Genomic DNA, 14366 nt, shown 5'->3' with positions numbered 1-14366 from the left:
CCCATAGGGAGCCGCCATTTGCGTTCCTTAGTTAGTCGCTGTAGTCTACGTAAATGTTTACGTAGACTACGGCAAAAATAAGGGCAACACAAATAGCGTTGCCCTTATTTTCGCCGTAGTCTACGTAAACATTTACGTAGACTACAGCGACCAAATAAGGAACGGGAATGGCGGCTCCCTATGGGGGCCGCCATTATCCGTACACTTTTTTTTTTTTTTTTAAAGTCACCCGTGATAGGCTACGTGACGATTCACGTAGCCTATCACGGCTGACTTTGCAAATCTAGCCGTGATAGGCTACGTGAATCGTCACGTAGCCTATCAGGGGGCGTTGTTTTTTTTTTTCTTTCATTACAATGGCGGCGGCGGCAGCCGGTCGAAAGACCGGCTGCCGCTCCCGCCTCGCTCGAACACCCGCCGAACCGCTGGCCGGACCAGCCACCGGGAGGGACATTCGGCGAAGGTAAGTCCCGTCCCGGGGGGGGGGGTGCGGGGTGCAGGGGGGTGCAGAGGATTTCTCCCCGAAACTTGTTCGGGGGGCCGAACACGTTGGCGCTCGGCCCCCCGAAGTTTCGGGGAGAAATTCTCTGCCATCCCTACTGTTTTGGCTATGCATAAATGGGTGCCCTCTTTCATTCTCTTTGTTTCGCGGTAATGCATTTCCTCTGTTTTGGCTATGCATAAATGGCCACTCTACTTCAGTACCCAATTTAGAAGTGGTTAGTAGAAGGAAAGGTGCAAAGTGATTGTACTGCAGGTAGGGATGGACAAAAGTCACTTACCTGGTCCCACAGCTTGCTTCACGGTGGGGGGGAGGCGCTCCGTTCCTCCCTGCTGAAATTCTGGCCTGGGGGGAGGCGCCCCGTCCTTCCGGCCAAAATTCTGGCCGGGGAGGAGGCGCCCTGTCCCTCCAGCCAAATTCTGGCCGGGGGGGAGGCGCCCCGTCCCTCTGGCCGCTGTCAAGGGCTCCTTGGAGGGCTGTCTCAGTCTAATCCAGTAGCCAAGTCCAGATGCAGACAAAGGGATTCTTTTCAAAGCTTTATTCTTCTTTTACAACTTACAACTCTACAGGTAGCAACTAGATCTGAGCAGCAGCATCCCTATGCCCTAAGTTGGAACAGTTGGTCCCCGTTTGAAAGGCAATTACTGGCAGACCCCTGAATATAAGGACTAGGGAGAATCCCTCCCCTTTTCCCTTGGATCCTCTGGGCGCAACCGTTCTTTGAGCGCCAACCGGGCACTACGCCTCCTTTCCGCGCTCTCCATTTGGCGCCGCTCTCTGCGTCTGTGCCGCGCATCCACCCAGTCTGCTATCGGTGCTGGGTCACTCCCTGGACTGCTTTCTAATCTAGGAATGTTGGTGGGAGGAATCTCTGTCAGCTGCGGGCCCTGGGAAAAAGGGGCATGCTCCTCTCCCAGGAGCGACTGCTCTTCCTCCGAATCAGAACTCCTCTGGGATTCTATGGGCTCAGTGTCCACCCTGACATCATCCCTGCTCCCATGAGGCCCCCCCTCCTGCTCCTCCCCTGGGGCCCCAGGCTTGTGGGGGTACAGCTGGTGGAAGCGCCGCAGCAGCAACGGAGCATGCACATTTTCTGCGGGTTCCCAGGATTGCTCATCAGGCCCTTATCCCTTCCAGTCAACCAGATATTGCAAGTGGCCACGAGAAAGGTGGGAGACCAGAATCTCCGCGATCTCAAACTCCTCCTCCCCCTCCACCAGCACTGGCAGTGGGGGGGAGCCGACTGAGCGATGAGGATCGCCAGAAACCAGGGGGGACAGCAAGGACCGGTGAAAAACAGGATGGATCTTCATGGAGCGGGGGAGAGCCAGGCGAAAAGCAACAGGGTTAATCTGGGCCGTAATCTGGAAAGGCCCTGTGTGGCGAGGCGCGAGCTTCCTTGCGGGCGAGTGAGAGGGGAGGTAGTGGGTGGACAACCAAACCCAGTCCCCCGGTTGCAGAGACAGACCCAGCTGGCGCCGCCGGTCTGCCGAGGCCTTGTAGGCTGTCTTGGCTTGCTCGAGGGAGTCCCGTAAGAGGTGGTGTACCGCTCGCAACTCCTCTAAAAAGTCCTGGGCCGCTGGCACCGAAGAGGGAGCTAGGGTGGACCGGAAGGCCTTGGGGTGGTAACCAAAATTGGCAAAAAATGGAGTTTGGCGGGTGGAAGCATGGCAGGCATTGTTACATGCAAATTCTGCGAGACGCAGCAGGGAAACCCAGTCATCTTGCTGGTAATTGACATAACAGCGCAGATATTGTTCCAGAGTAGCACTGGTGCGCTCGGTCTGACCGTCCGTCTGTGGATGGTGGGCGGAGGAAAGACGGAGCGTCACATGGAGCAACGCCAGTAGCTCCCTCCAGAAATGGGCAGTGAATTGGGCCCCCCTATCGGAAATGAGGCCCTCGGGCCATCCGTGGAGGCGGAAAACATGCGTCACGAACAGCTCCGCCGTCTCCCTGGCTGTGGGCAACCCCGAGCAGGGGATGAAATGGGCCATCTTAGAAAACAAATCCACCACCACCAGAATAGTGGTCTTACCGTGTGAGCGAGGCAAGTCAGTGATGAAGTCAAGGGAGAGCAGCTTCAAAGGTCCTGAGGGGGTAGGCAGGGGGTGAAGCAAGCCTGTGGGCTTGCCTGAGGGGGCCTTTGCTCGCTGGCAGGTTGGGCAGGAGGCGACATAGGACTTGACATCCTGACACACACGAGGCCACCAAAAATCCCTCGTCACTCCATACAGGGTCTCGGCGATGCCAAAATGCCCCGCTGTGGGGGAGTCGTGGCACTGATGGAGGACCCTCTCGTGAAGGGGTCTAGAAGGCACATAGACCTGGCCGGAATGGTAAAGCAGGCCACCTCGCAAAGAAAAGGGGGTAGAGTGGGGGGGCAGAGGCTAGCCCCAATTCTTGCACCTTTGTGCGAACAAAATCATCCTGAGCCTGTGCAGAGTGAAGGAGCTCTTCCCAAGAGTGAGGCACCGCAGCTGCCGCCAGGCCTTGGGGGGGAAGCCGGTCAGTCTCCTTCTTGTCAAACACATGCTGAAAAGCTGCATACGTCTCTGGGAGGATGACGGTAGCTGAAGGACTGCCAGAAGCAGAGAAGGGGGGGGAAGGGTGAAAGCCTGGGCAGGGACTGGCGCCTCCTCCTTGAGGCAATGCTCCCAGCAGTAGGGAGATGCAAACTCCATTTGCCGAAACCCCCAAGAAACCTGAGGGTTGTGCTTAGAGATCCAGGAAAAACCCAGCACAATTGGGTATAAGGGAACCTTGGCTAAGTGAAATTGAATCTGCTCAACATGGGACTGGGTGCATAGAGTGATTGGAACTGTAATACGGGTCACCTCACCCCAAGAGAGAGGACGCCCATCAATGGTCTGCACTGCGAAGGGGGCAGGAAGGGGCAGGGTAGGAATCCCGTGTAAGAGGGCGAAGGTCTCATCCATGAAACTGGTCGTAGCCCCCGAGTACACTAAAGCTAGTGCCTCCACCCCACCCCACTGTGGGGAGAGGAGGTGAATATGCAACCGCAGATGGGAGGGTGGGGGGGTTGGGGGAGGCACCCAGCCGGTGGGGAGCTGACCCCCACACTGGAGGCCCCCAACAAGCTTGGGGGGCAGTCTAGTCAAGCCTGGGGATGAGGAGGAGGAGGAGGGGGAAGGAGAGGAGGAGAAGGCAGCAGAGCCGTGGATTTAACTGGGCAGGTCTTGGCGAAATGCCCCAGACCTCCACATCGAAAACATCGGCGCTCAACTCACCGGCGCTGAAGCTCCTCTGGCGGCAGTGAGGCTCGGGTAGCCCCCAGCTTCATCAGGGTCTCCTCCACCCCCAGCACCGGAGCGGGGGGTGGGGAAGGAGGCAGGAAACGTGGGGGAATGGGAGGAGGGAAATCCCGGTTCCCGGCGCCCCGCCGGGTCTGGTGGCTCCCCTCCAGACGACTATCTATCTGAAGGCAGGTCTGGATGAGCTCCTCCAAAGAAGGCGGGCAGGGCGTGCGTGCCAACTCATCTAAGATCTTGTCGTTCAAACCATCCAAAAACTGAGCCACTAGCGCGGCATCATTCCATTGTAAATCCTGCATCAGCAAGCGAAAGGTTGTCGCGTAGCTGGAAACTGAGTCCTTGCCCTGCCGGAGGTGGCGAATCTCCCAAGAAGCCGTCTGCGTGCGCAGGGGGTCACCGAAAAAATGTGCCATGGCTGTCATGAAACCTTGATAGTCCCCGAGCAGGGGGTCGTTAGCTAGAAGAAGTCCTGAAGCCCATTTAGCGGCCATGCCCGACAGCAGGTTAATAACAAAACCCACACGAACCTGTTCCATCTGGAAATCCTCAGGTCTAAGATGCATGAACAGCTCTGACTGGGCCCTGAAAATCTGAAAAAGTTCTCTCTCACCAGAAAACTTCTCTGGCAATGCCACCGGGCACTTGCGGCGTGGGGGAATCGGAGGGGGGGGGTTGAAACGTTGCCTGTAGATTCTGCACGGCAGCCATCAGTTGAGCCATCTGATCACGGAGCATCTGGTTCTCTTGCGCCAGAGCTTGCACCGTTGGGTTCCCAGCACCCTCCATAAGGCAGTAGGAGAAAAGAGGGAGAGAGGAGAGGAAAAAAAAGAGGAATGGGGACCAAGCTGTCAAGGGCTCCTTGGAGGGCTGTCTCAGTCTAATCCAGTAGCCAAGTCCAGACGCAGACAAAGGGATTCTTTTCAAAGCTTTATTCTTCTTTTACAACTTACAACTCTACAGGTAGCAACTAGATCTGAGCAGCAGCATCCCTATGCCCTAAGTTGGAACAGTTGGTCCCCATTTGAAAGGCAATTACTGGCAGACCCCTGAATATAAGGACTAGGGAGAATCCCTCCCCTTTTCCCTTGGATCCTCTGGGCGCAACCGTTCTTTGAGCACCAACCGGGCGCTACGCCTCCTTTCCGCGCCCTCCATTTGGCGCCACTCTCTGCGTCTGCACCGCGCATCCACCCAGTCTGCTATCTGTGCTGGGTCAGTCCCTGGACTGCTTTCTAATCTAGGAATGTTGGTGGGAGGAATCTCTGTCAGCTGCGGGCCCTGGGAAAAAGGGGCGCACTCCTCTCCCAGGAGCGACTGCTCTTCCTCCGAATCAGAACTACTCTGGGATTCTCTGGGCTCAGTGTCCACCCTGACATCCGCAAATCCTCCTGGCCGGCCGGGATGCAAATGGCGGCGGCTGTAGCCGCTGCCGTTTGCGTCACTGCAGTCAGCCGTGATAGGCTACGTAAATCCTTACATAGCCTATCACGGCTGACTTTGGGGGGGGGGGAAAGCGCGTAGGCAAATGGCGGCGCTCATGGGCGCCGCCATTTACGTATGCGCTTTTTTTTCTTTTCCAAAGTCAGCCTTGATAGGCTACGTAAGGATTTACGTAGCCTATCACGGTGTTTTTTGAAAATCTAGCCGTGATAGGCTACGTAAATCTTTACGTAGCCTATCACGTTTGCTTGTGTGTGTGTTTTTTTCACTTGGAAATGGCAGTGGTGGCAGCCGGTCGGAAGACCGGCCGCCAGTGCGGCCGCCACCGAACTGCTGCCGACCCGCCACCGGGAGCCGCCAGCACCAGGGACATTCAGCAAAGGTAAGTCCCATTCCGGGGGGGGCGGGGGGGCGGACCGTTTCTCCACCAATTTCGGGGGGCCGAATGCGTTGGCATTCAGCCTCCCAGAGATTCGTGGAGAAATTCTCCGACATCCCTAACTGCAGGATGATTAGCCCTTTACTGTTGTGAATTTGGTTCAAGGACATCAGATGCAGGCCTGGTTAGAAAGCCTCAGGTGGCCAACAAGCAGAGGCAATTGACCAAGTACATAGCTAAGGGGTGTTGAAACCATTTGGTTTTCAAGAGCCTTCTGAATGCCCCACCCCCCGCTCTTCAATGCATAACAAATACAGTCCCATAATTTCCCTCCTTTGGTCAGTCTAGGAACAATTGAATTAACAAGTCAAATCTCATTCTCCATGTCCAGCACCAACAAAAGAAAAGGTGTAACCACAGATGATGATGGCCCAATGATATATTTCACACATGGCAAGCCATTCCTTTGGATGTATCTTCTGTGATAAGGATGATTTCATCATTGCTTACAATGCAAGAAGGTGGAAGCTTAAGGGAATAACTCCTTGCCATGCTGATCATCCAAGCCACTGGGGAAAGAGGACAAAAAGTGAAGGTCCTCATCTGCATCGTGTATCAGATGTAAGGATGTCAGAGAATTCTGCCACAGATCCGCCAGTGCATTCGGCCCCCTGAAATCTGTGGCGGAACAAAGCCCCCCGCCCCCCCCACCCTGCAAAAGGTGCGTGAAATGGGACACCTACCTGCTGCCGTTCGCGCTGCTTTGCGAATGGTGGCCGCGTCCACCATTCGCTTCTTCATTATAGCCGTGATAGGCTACGTAAACATTTACGTAGCCTATCATGGTGTTTTTTTTAAATCTAGCCGTGATAGGCTACGTAAATCTTTACGTAGCCTATCACATTTTTTTTGTTTGTTTTTTTAAACCTGGAAATGGCAGCGGCTGCAGCCGGTCGGAAGACATGCCGCTGCCGAACCGCCACCGGAGCCGCCGCCACCAGGAAGATCCACCCCAGGTAAGTCCCATCCCAGGGGTGGTGGTGGGGGGTGGCGGGCCGTTCCGCCACCAATTTCAGGGGGCCGAATGCGCTGGCATTCGGCCTCCCCGAGATCCGTTGCGGAACGTTCGTACATCCCTACTTCCATGCTCCTGCTTTCAATACCCTGATATCCTGGTATTTCCCCTTAATGTGCTCTGATTTTCTGCCTTCACTACCGTATCTGATCGTAGTCCCCTCCCCTGCCTGTCCATATATGGCGGTGTTTCTATTTCCCTCCTGTCCAATCACAGCTCTCGACGGCCCCATGTCGTCTTCCAGCTACTGATCACACAGCTTCCTCAGCGCTCATTGTTTCCTCTGCAACTAGCAAAGGGCTGGATGTGCACGTGCTTATCTGATCTCGGAAGCTAAGCAGGGTCGGCCCCAGTCATTAGTTGGATGGGCGATTACCTGGGAATCAGGCTTCCTGCACTGAGCAGGGAGTTGTTCTATCCCTTCAAATGAGACTGAGTTTTACCCCCTTCTATCCCCCACTTCGGCTGTTGTTGTTTTTTTAATTAAGGTGTTATCTTCGAAGAATCGTGGCTTCTCCACGATATTTTTTTTTTCTAATTCAGGCATGATCTTCGAAGATAGCACCTTAATTTTTTTAAAAAAAATCTGAAGCAGGGGATAAAACTTAGTCTCATTTGAAGGGATACAACAACCCTCTGCTCAATGCAGGAAACCTGATTCCCAGGCCGTCACCCATCCAACTACTGACCGGGGCCGACCCCGCTTAGCTTCCGAAATCAGACAAGCATGCATGCATCCAGCCCTTTGCTTGTTGCTGAAGAAACATTGAGTGCTGAGGAAGCTATGCGATCAGTATCCAGAAGACGACATGGGGCCATCGAGAGCTGTGAGTGTGGTGGGCATGGAATCAGCAGAAACAGGAAGAGTTTCTGATCCTCCAATGATAGCCTCCATCTTTAAGAGCAGGAAAATAGCACAGCGCTCGAGTGTGAACTGAGCTCGCGCATTCTATGAAGCACCGCAATGGGGAAAATGGGTGAGTGCGGATAATCACGTTTTAATGCGAGAGCGAATTCATTGCAATGGCGGATGCAATGTAGATTGGCCGCTAGTTGGGGAACTGTTTAAGAATATAATTTCAGTTTCTGCAATTCATGCGAATGTCATAACACAGAGTTTTCTGCAGCTTGGAGCTCTTATCTGCTTCTCCCCACCTGGCTCTGCTTTGGTTTTATCCACATCACTGGACTCTACCAGTGTGCCTGTGAGAAAACTGTCATCAAGATATTATTGAGATCTGCAACTTATTATCACACTATTCTTTCTAAGAATTCATGACCTTATTAAAGCTAGCAGATGGCAGATGCAAATTGCTATGTTATAGAATAAAGATCATAGTACACTCTATTCTGTAGTAATTTTTAATATGAATGATCCAAGATGGATAGATTGGCCGGGATCCAAAAAGCCTGATCTATATGCATGCATAGAGCACAGGGAATAGGAGAGAGGGATTGTCAGTTTTTAAGATGGCTTTGGGGAGGGTGCAGATATTGTAATAGGAAAAGGCTTGAAAAGCCACCTCCATCTGGGTCTTCTGCATATGGCCCATTGAATTCCACCCACTGTCAATTTTTGAGTGATATTCCACTCAAAGGTATTCATGGAAAAATACTGTTTTTAAACGGGTGCAACTTTTAATTGCTGTTTGAATCACCTAAAGCTCTAGTGGATTAATCAATAGGGCCAATTTTAGAAAATGAATATTTTAATCAGTTTATTCCCCCCGCCCCTCAAGCTATTTTAGTTTTGGTATGTTACTGAAACAGGGAATGGAGAGAAAAGTTTTGAGGATGACCTTTCCTTCGAACACTGACTGGCTCTGTTTATTAAATTGCATATTCTCACCTTTCAGTATCTCAAAAAGGCACTCATGTTGAAGGGTTGTTTTTTTTTTCATAATATGGAAATGTATTTCCATTTGTGCTATTTGTTATTTTGTACTATATTTTATTATTTCAATTGTTTGTATTATATTTTATTATTTGAACTCTTTATATTTTATTTTATTATTTTACAAGTTTGTAATCCGCTCAGAGAAAGTTCATTATTGGGTGGATTAATTGGGTGGAAGCACGCAGAAGGGGAGGAAGGTTGGTTCCCACAAAACCACATATCCTATGTAGGGATGGGGGAGAATTTCTCCCCGAAACTTCGGGGGGCCGAGTGCCAACGTGTTTGGCCCCCCGAAGTAGTTTCGGGGAGAAATTCTCCACCCCCCCGCCCCCCCGGGACTTACCTTTCCTGAATGTCCCACCTGGCGGTGGGTCCCAGCGGCGGTTCGTCAGGTCTTCAACAGGGGCAGAGGCGGCAGCCGGTCTTTTGACCGGCTGTCGCCGCCGCCATTCCAATAAAAGTAAAAAAAAAAAAAAAACGCCCCCGTGATAGGCTACGTGACGATTAACGTAGCCTATCATGGCTAGATTTGCAAAGTCAGCCATGATAGGCTACGTAAATCGTCACGTAGCCTATCACGGGTGACTTAAAAAAAAAAAAGTGCGTACGGCTAATGGTGGCCCCCATAGGGAGCCGCCATTCACGTTCCTTATTTGGTCGCTGTAGTCTACGTAAAGATTACGTAGACTACGGTGAAAATAAGGGCAACACTATTTGCATTGCCCTTATTTTCGCCGTAGTCTACTAAAAAAGATTTACGTAGACTACAGCGACCAAATAAGGAACGCGAATGGCGGCTCCCTATGGGGGCCGCCATTTGTGTACGCGCTTTTTTTTTTTTTAAGTCACTCGTGATAGGCTACGTGACGATTAACGTAGCCTATCATGGCTGACTTTGCAGATCTAGCCGTGATAGGCTACGTTAATCGTCACGTAGCCTATCACGGGGGCGTTTTTGTTTTTGTTTTAACTTTTTATTTCGCGGCCGGGCGAAGCGAGGCGCCTCCTCCCCGGCCTGAATTTCTGCCGGGCGAGGCGGGAAGCCTCCCCCCCGGCCTGAATTTTGGCCGGGTGAGGTGGGAAGCCTCCCCCCCCCGGCCTGAACTTCAGGGGGAGCAGCGAAGCGCCTCCCCCCCACCACGAACAAGCTGCGAGACCAGGTAAGTGGCTTTTGTGCACCCCTAATCCTATGGCCATCTAGCCACCGACTGACTAGTGGCCATAGGATTGCTCCCTCTGGATTCTTTAATGGGTTGTGGAGGCAAAGAAGAGTTACCTCATCCAAGGGGAGTTCTTTTTTCTGTAGGCGAGGGATTGTGTTGACACGGGATTAATTGATGCAGGGAAGACACTAAACATTTGCCTCTTCACAAATGCCCTACCCCTGTGTCCGGGTTGCCTGGCTGGGGCGGGGGCATTGTGGGTGGGGGGGGTGAAGAGGCATCTCAGGCTGCCTTTGGGCAGCACTTCGTGCCATTCACGAGGGGAGGGGCCAGAGAGAAATTTTGTTCTTGATCCGCACCCCTCCCCAAGCAATCTCTCACTCAGGCTCCCTCCTGCCCTCCCTTAAGCAGTGTCGGAGACAACCGGTTGCCTTCTCGTGGGGGCCAAGTAGGAATTTTTGCCTCACAGTCCGATTGGTTGGGACTGCATGTCTTTTCGCCTACTTCTAGGGATGTTGGGAAATTCCACCATGGATCTCAGTGAGGCCGAATGCCAGTGCATTTGGTCCCCCGAAATCCGTGGTGGAATGAAGCCCCCCGCCCCACCACCCCACGAAAGGCACGCGAAACGGAGCACTTACCTGGTGCCATTCACACTGCTTTGCGAATGGCGACCACGTCTCTGGCCTCCATTCACTTCTTCATTATTACTGTGATAGGCTATATAAATACTTACGTAGCTTATCACGGCTAACGCAGGGATGCCATTGGCGTTCCTGTTTTTTTGCCGTGATAGGCTACGTAAATATTTACGTAGCCTATCATGGCAAAAGACAAGGGTGCAAATGGCGGCCGCTACGCCATTTGCGCCCCTGTCTTTCGCGGTGATAGGCTATGTATATATTTATGTAGCCTATCACGGCAAAAAAAGGGAACGCAAATGGCGGCGGCTACGGCAGTTGCCATTTGCGTCCCTGCGCAGCCCAGCGGCCGGATGTCCAGCTGTGGGCGGCCCTGGCCGGCGGCTCTGTGGAGTCGCTGTGGAGTCGGCTGGGGAGAATTTCAGTGGGAGGGACGGAGCGCCTCCCCCCCACCACAGATGTCCCTGGACGAAACCAGGGAAGTGTTTCGTACATCCCTATCTACTTCACGCTGTTAATGGGGTTGGGTGTGTCCTGTAGGTAATTCTGGTCTAATTCTTTCTCACTTTAGGTCACATTTCAGTTGGCAGCTAGGATGGGCAAAAGGAGAATGAACTTAGGGATGGTGAACATTCAGAGGCACCTTATGGTGACAGGTGAATCCAGAGGCCTCCCAAACGGGTTTTGCTGCTCAGCGGGAGGATAAGGGTTGCCTGTGAGACCAACTCACCTCACTAACCCAGGAGCTGTGTGGCCCCGGGAGGGGGTGACATGGGAAGGTCTACCTCCCCCATAAGGGGCAGTCCAGGAGGGGTGGCGATGCTAACACACTGCCCCTCAGGCTGGGTATGTTTTTGCCCATAAAGGTGCCAGCTAGCCGCTGGCACAGACAGTGCCTGTCCTAGGTTTCCTCTTTGCATATATTTCAATAAATGTGGCCCAATTTCAATCCAAGCTTCGTTGTCTGTCTCGTCATTTCCATGTCTCCACTCGCAACTCTTAATTTTTGTTGTTTTCTTTGGCCTTGGAAAAAAATAAGTCTGAACTTGTTTCATCTGATTTTTCCTCTTGGCAGTGTTCAGTCATATCACTAATCAATCATCCCATCAGGATGAGAGATCTGTAGTTTCACTAGATTATGCTCAGGCTGTGTCAGTTTTATCTTCAGATTCAATTCATTTAATTGCATCATAAAATAAAATGATTACAGTTGTTCTTTGAATAAATATAACTGTTCTGCTAAGGCAGTAAAAATGCTTGGGGTTCAAATTTAAGTGCATTTAGTAATACACTCCATATGTTGATGGAGAGTGACTCTGCCAGGTTTCCAGGGGCTCTGGGCAAGTTACCTCCACCACCACCACACCACCCTGGCTGCTTTGTCACCCTGCTTTTTCTCCCCTCCCCCAATGTCACCCTGAGTTTGACCACATGGAGCTATATCAATAGTTTAATAAATATACAGTAATTCACATTATGTTAGTAGTTTGGGGACTAAACAAACAGTTCCTTTCTTATCACGCCAAGCTGGGCTTCCACTATTAATATTAATCTTCATTGCACTGTTTCTAATGTTCATAAGTTCGGCTGGTGCTACTTAGGTCTCTTTTTTGTCCAGTTGACTTATTTGTTTTAATGAATAGTTTTGATATGTTCAGGTTTTAAATTTGTGAGCCAGCTTGGAGATCTCTTTTCGTTTAAAACACCACAAGCAAAACAGCCAAACCAGAAACTTATGGCTTGTTGTCTAAGCAGCAAAAAGGAAGTCATTAGAACACAGAGCATTTGCCTCAAAACTCAAAGGGCCTTAAAGGCCCTCTGGAAGAGCATCACCTTTACTCAACATCTAAATGCCAACAGAGAGGGAGAAGAATTCACTTCCCCAGGAAGGGAGTTCCACCATTTTACTGGAACTGCATATCAAAAGGCTCTGTCTCAGGTAACCTTCCAATGTACTGTAGATGGTGGAAGGTCCTGAAACAGAGCTTCTGGGGGACATCTCAAGGAAGCGATACAGCATAAATGCTTTTTGTGTGAGCAACTGGTATGTAATGTATAGCAGTAGTTCAGCCACAGCAAGTTTTAGAATCACCATCATTCTTATAAATAAGCCACTACAGACACTGCTGTGACTGACAGCCATAAGGTATCGTTTATATTAGGGATGGCAGAGAATTCCACCACGGATCTCGGTGAAGCCGAATGCCAGTGCTTTTGGCATCCCCGAACTCCGTGTCAGAACGGCCTGCCACCCCCCTGCCACCCCGCGGATCCCCCCCAGGATGAGACTTACCTGGGGCAGATCTTCTGGGTGGCGGCGGCGGCTCCGGTGGTGGCTTCGGCGGCGGCAGCCGGTCTTCCAACTGGCTGCCGCTGCCGCCATTTCCAGTGTTAAAAAAAAAGACGTGATAGGCTATGTAAAGGTTTACGTCGCCTATCACGGCTGACTACAGGGACGCAAATGGCGGCAGCTATGGCCGCCGCCATTTGCGTCCCTGCTAGCCAGCGGCCGGATGTCCAGCTGCTGGCGGAGCCGGCCGGCAGCTCCACGGAATCCCCGCGGAGCGGAGCCGGCTGGCCAGGATTCCGGGGGGAGGGACAGAGCGCCTTCCCCCCCAGCGGAACCCGGCGGAGACAGGTAAGGGCAATTTCGTACATCCCTAGTTTATACATTATGCTGTTTAGGCAAAAAACACTGCTTTTCGGCAAGTGACAAAAGAAGATGAAGGTAAATGTGTGAATAGATCCTTGGGAGCACTATACGAGTGTTTTCCTGTGTTTCACTGCTCCTTCATATAACCTGAAGAAAAGTGTTGCTGGTTGCTCACATATAAGGTAAAGTCAGACTTATTTTTCCAGATGTTTCTCAACATCCTTTATATACAAACTGGTATGGATCCAAAAAACTGTGGAGATTGTTTCCCCATAATCTTGGATTTCTAATGCATCCTGGTATTTTATTAACATATTCCCAAGCTGGCTTTCATTTGTTTATTTATTAGCCTTTATTACAATTCAGTCTTCTTCCACTGAAGCTTCTTTCTTGAGACATCACATGTCTCTTAGGGGCCTTTCATGTTTATCCTGTGCAATTTCCATAAATATGTGCTGTGAAGAAACAGCTATGTCTGGGACAGACTTACTTGTACAAATGTTTCAGTGAGGTTATCAAAACATGTTCTATATCACTTTCTGGGTTTCTTGCCCTCCTCCCTTTCTTCCTGTGCACTGACAAACAGGTCCTGACATTTACTACATAAGCCTGTGTTCTTCATTTGAGTTAAATATGTATTGACAATACAACTGTCAGCTGAGCTAATGAAAGAAATGTAGATGATTGATCATCTGTCTTTTAACTCATTCATCAATTAAGAGAGCAATCCAATGGTCCCTGGGAGGAACCTCAGGGACCATAGGATATGGTGGATTCTCCCCTCCCCCAGGCTATAAACAGCAATGACCTGAAGGAGAGGAATCCAAGCAGGGATTTCCCACCCCTCCCAGACACTGGGAAAGCTCTGCGGTGGCTCTTCTTCTAAGGTTGCTGTTGTGACGTTGGTAGAGGGATGGGAAGGGAGGAAAGAGGACATGACAAGGGGAGGGGAGGGGAGGAGAGGGGAGGGATTTAGATTTCCTGGATCCATAGGCCTCCCTGTCCTCACCCACAGCAAGTTAAGGGCTTTCTAAAGAGCATCAATCCCTTAGGATTGTGCTCTAAATGTACATATTATGAAGCTCTGAATATAGGTTCCTTTTCAAGGTCCGTAGGGATGTCAGAGAATTCCGCCACGAATCTCGATGAGGCCGAATGTCAGTGCATTTGGCCCCCCAAAATCTGTGGTGGAACGGCCTGCCCCCCCGCCCCCTGCCCCCCCCCACGGATCCCCCCCGGGACGAGACTTACCTGGGGCGGATGTTCCGGGCGGCGGCGGCAGCTGTGGCTGTGGCGGCTGGTCTTCCGACCAGCTGCCGCCACCACCATTTGCAGTCTTGT

This window comes from Heloderma suspectum, chromosome 4 (genome assembly GCF_057233095.1).
Source record: "Heloderma suspectum isolate Gila_16-S chromosome 4, 16-S_ref, whole genome shotgun sequence".
Classification (NCBI taxonomy): domain Eukaryota; kingdom Metazoa; phylum Chordata; class Lepidosauria; order Squamata; family Helodermatidae; genus Heloderma; species Heloderma suspectum.
This window is presented reverse-complemented; position numbering follows the sequence as displayed.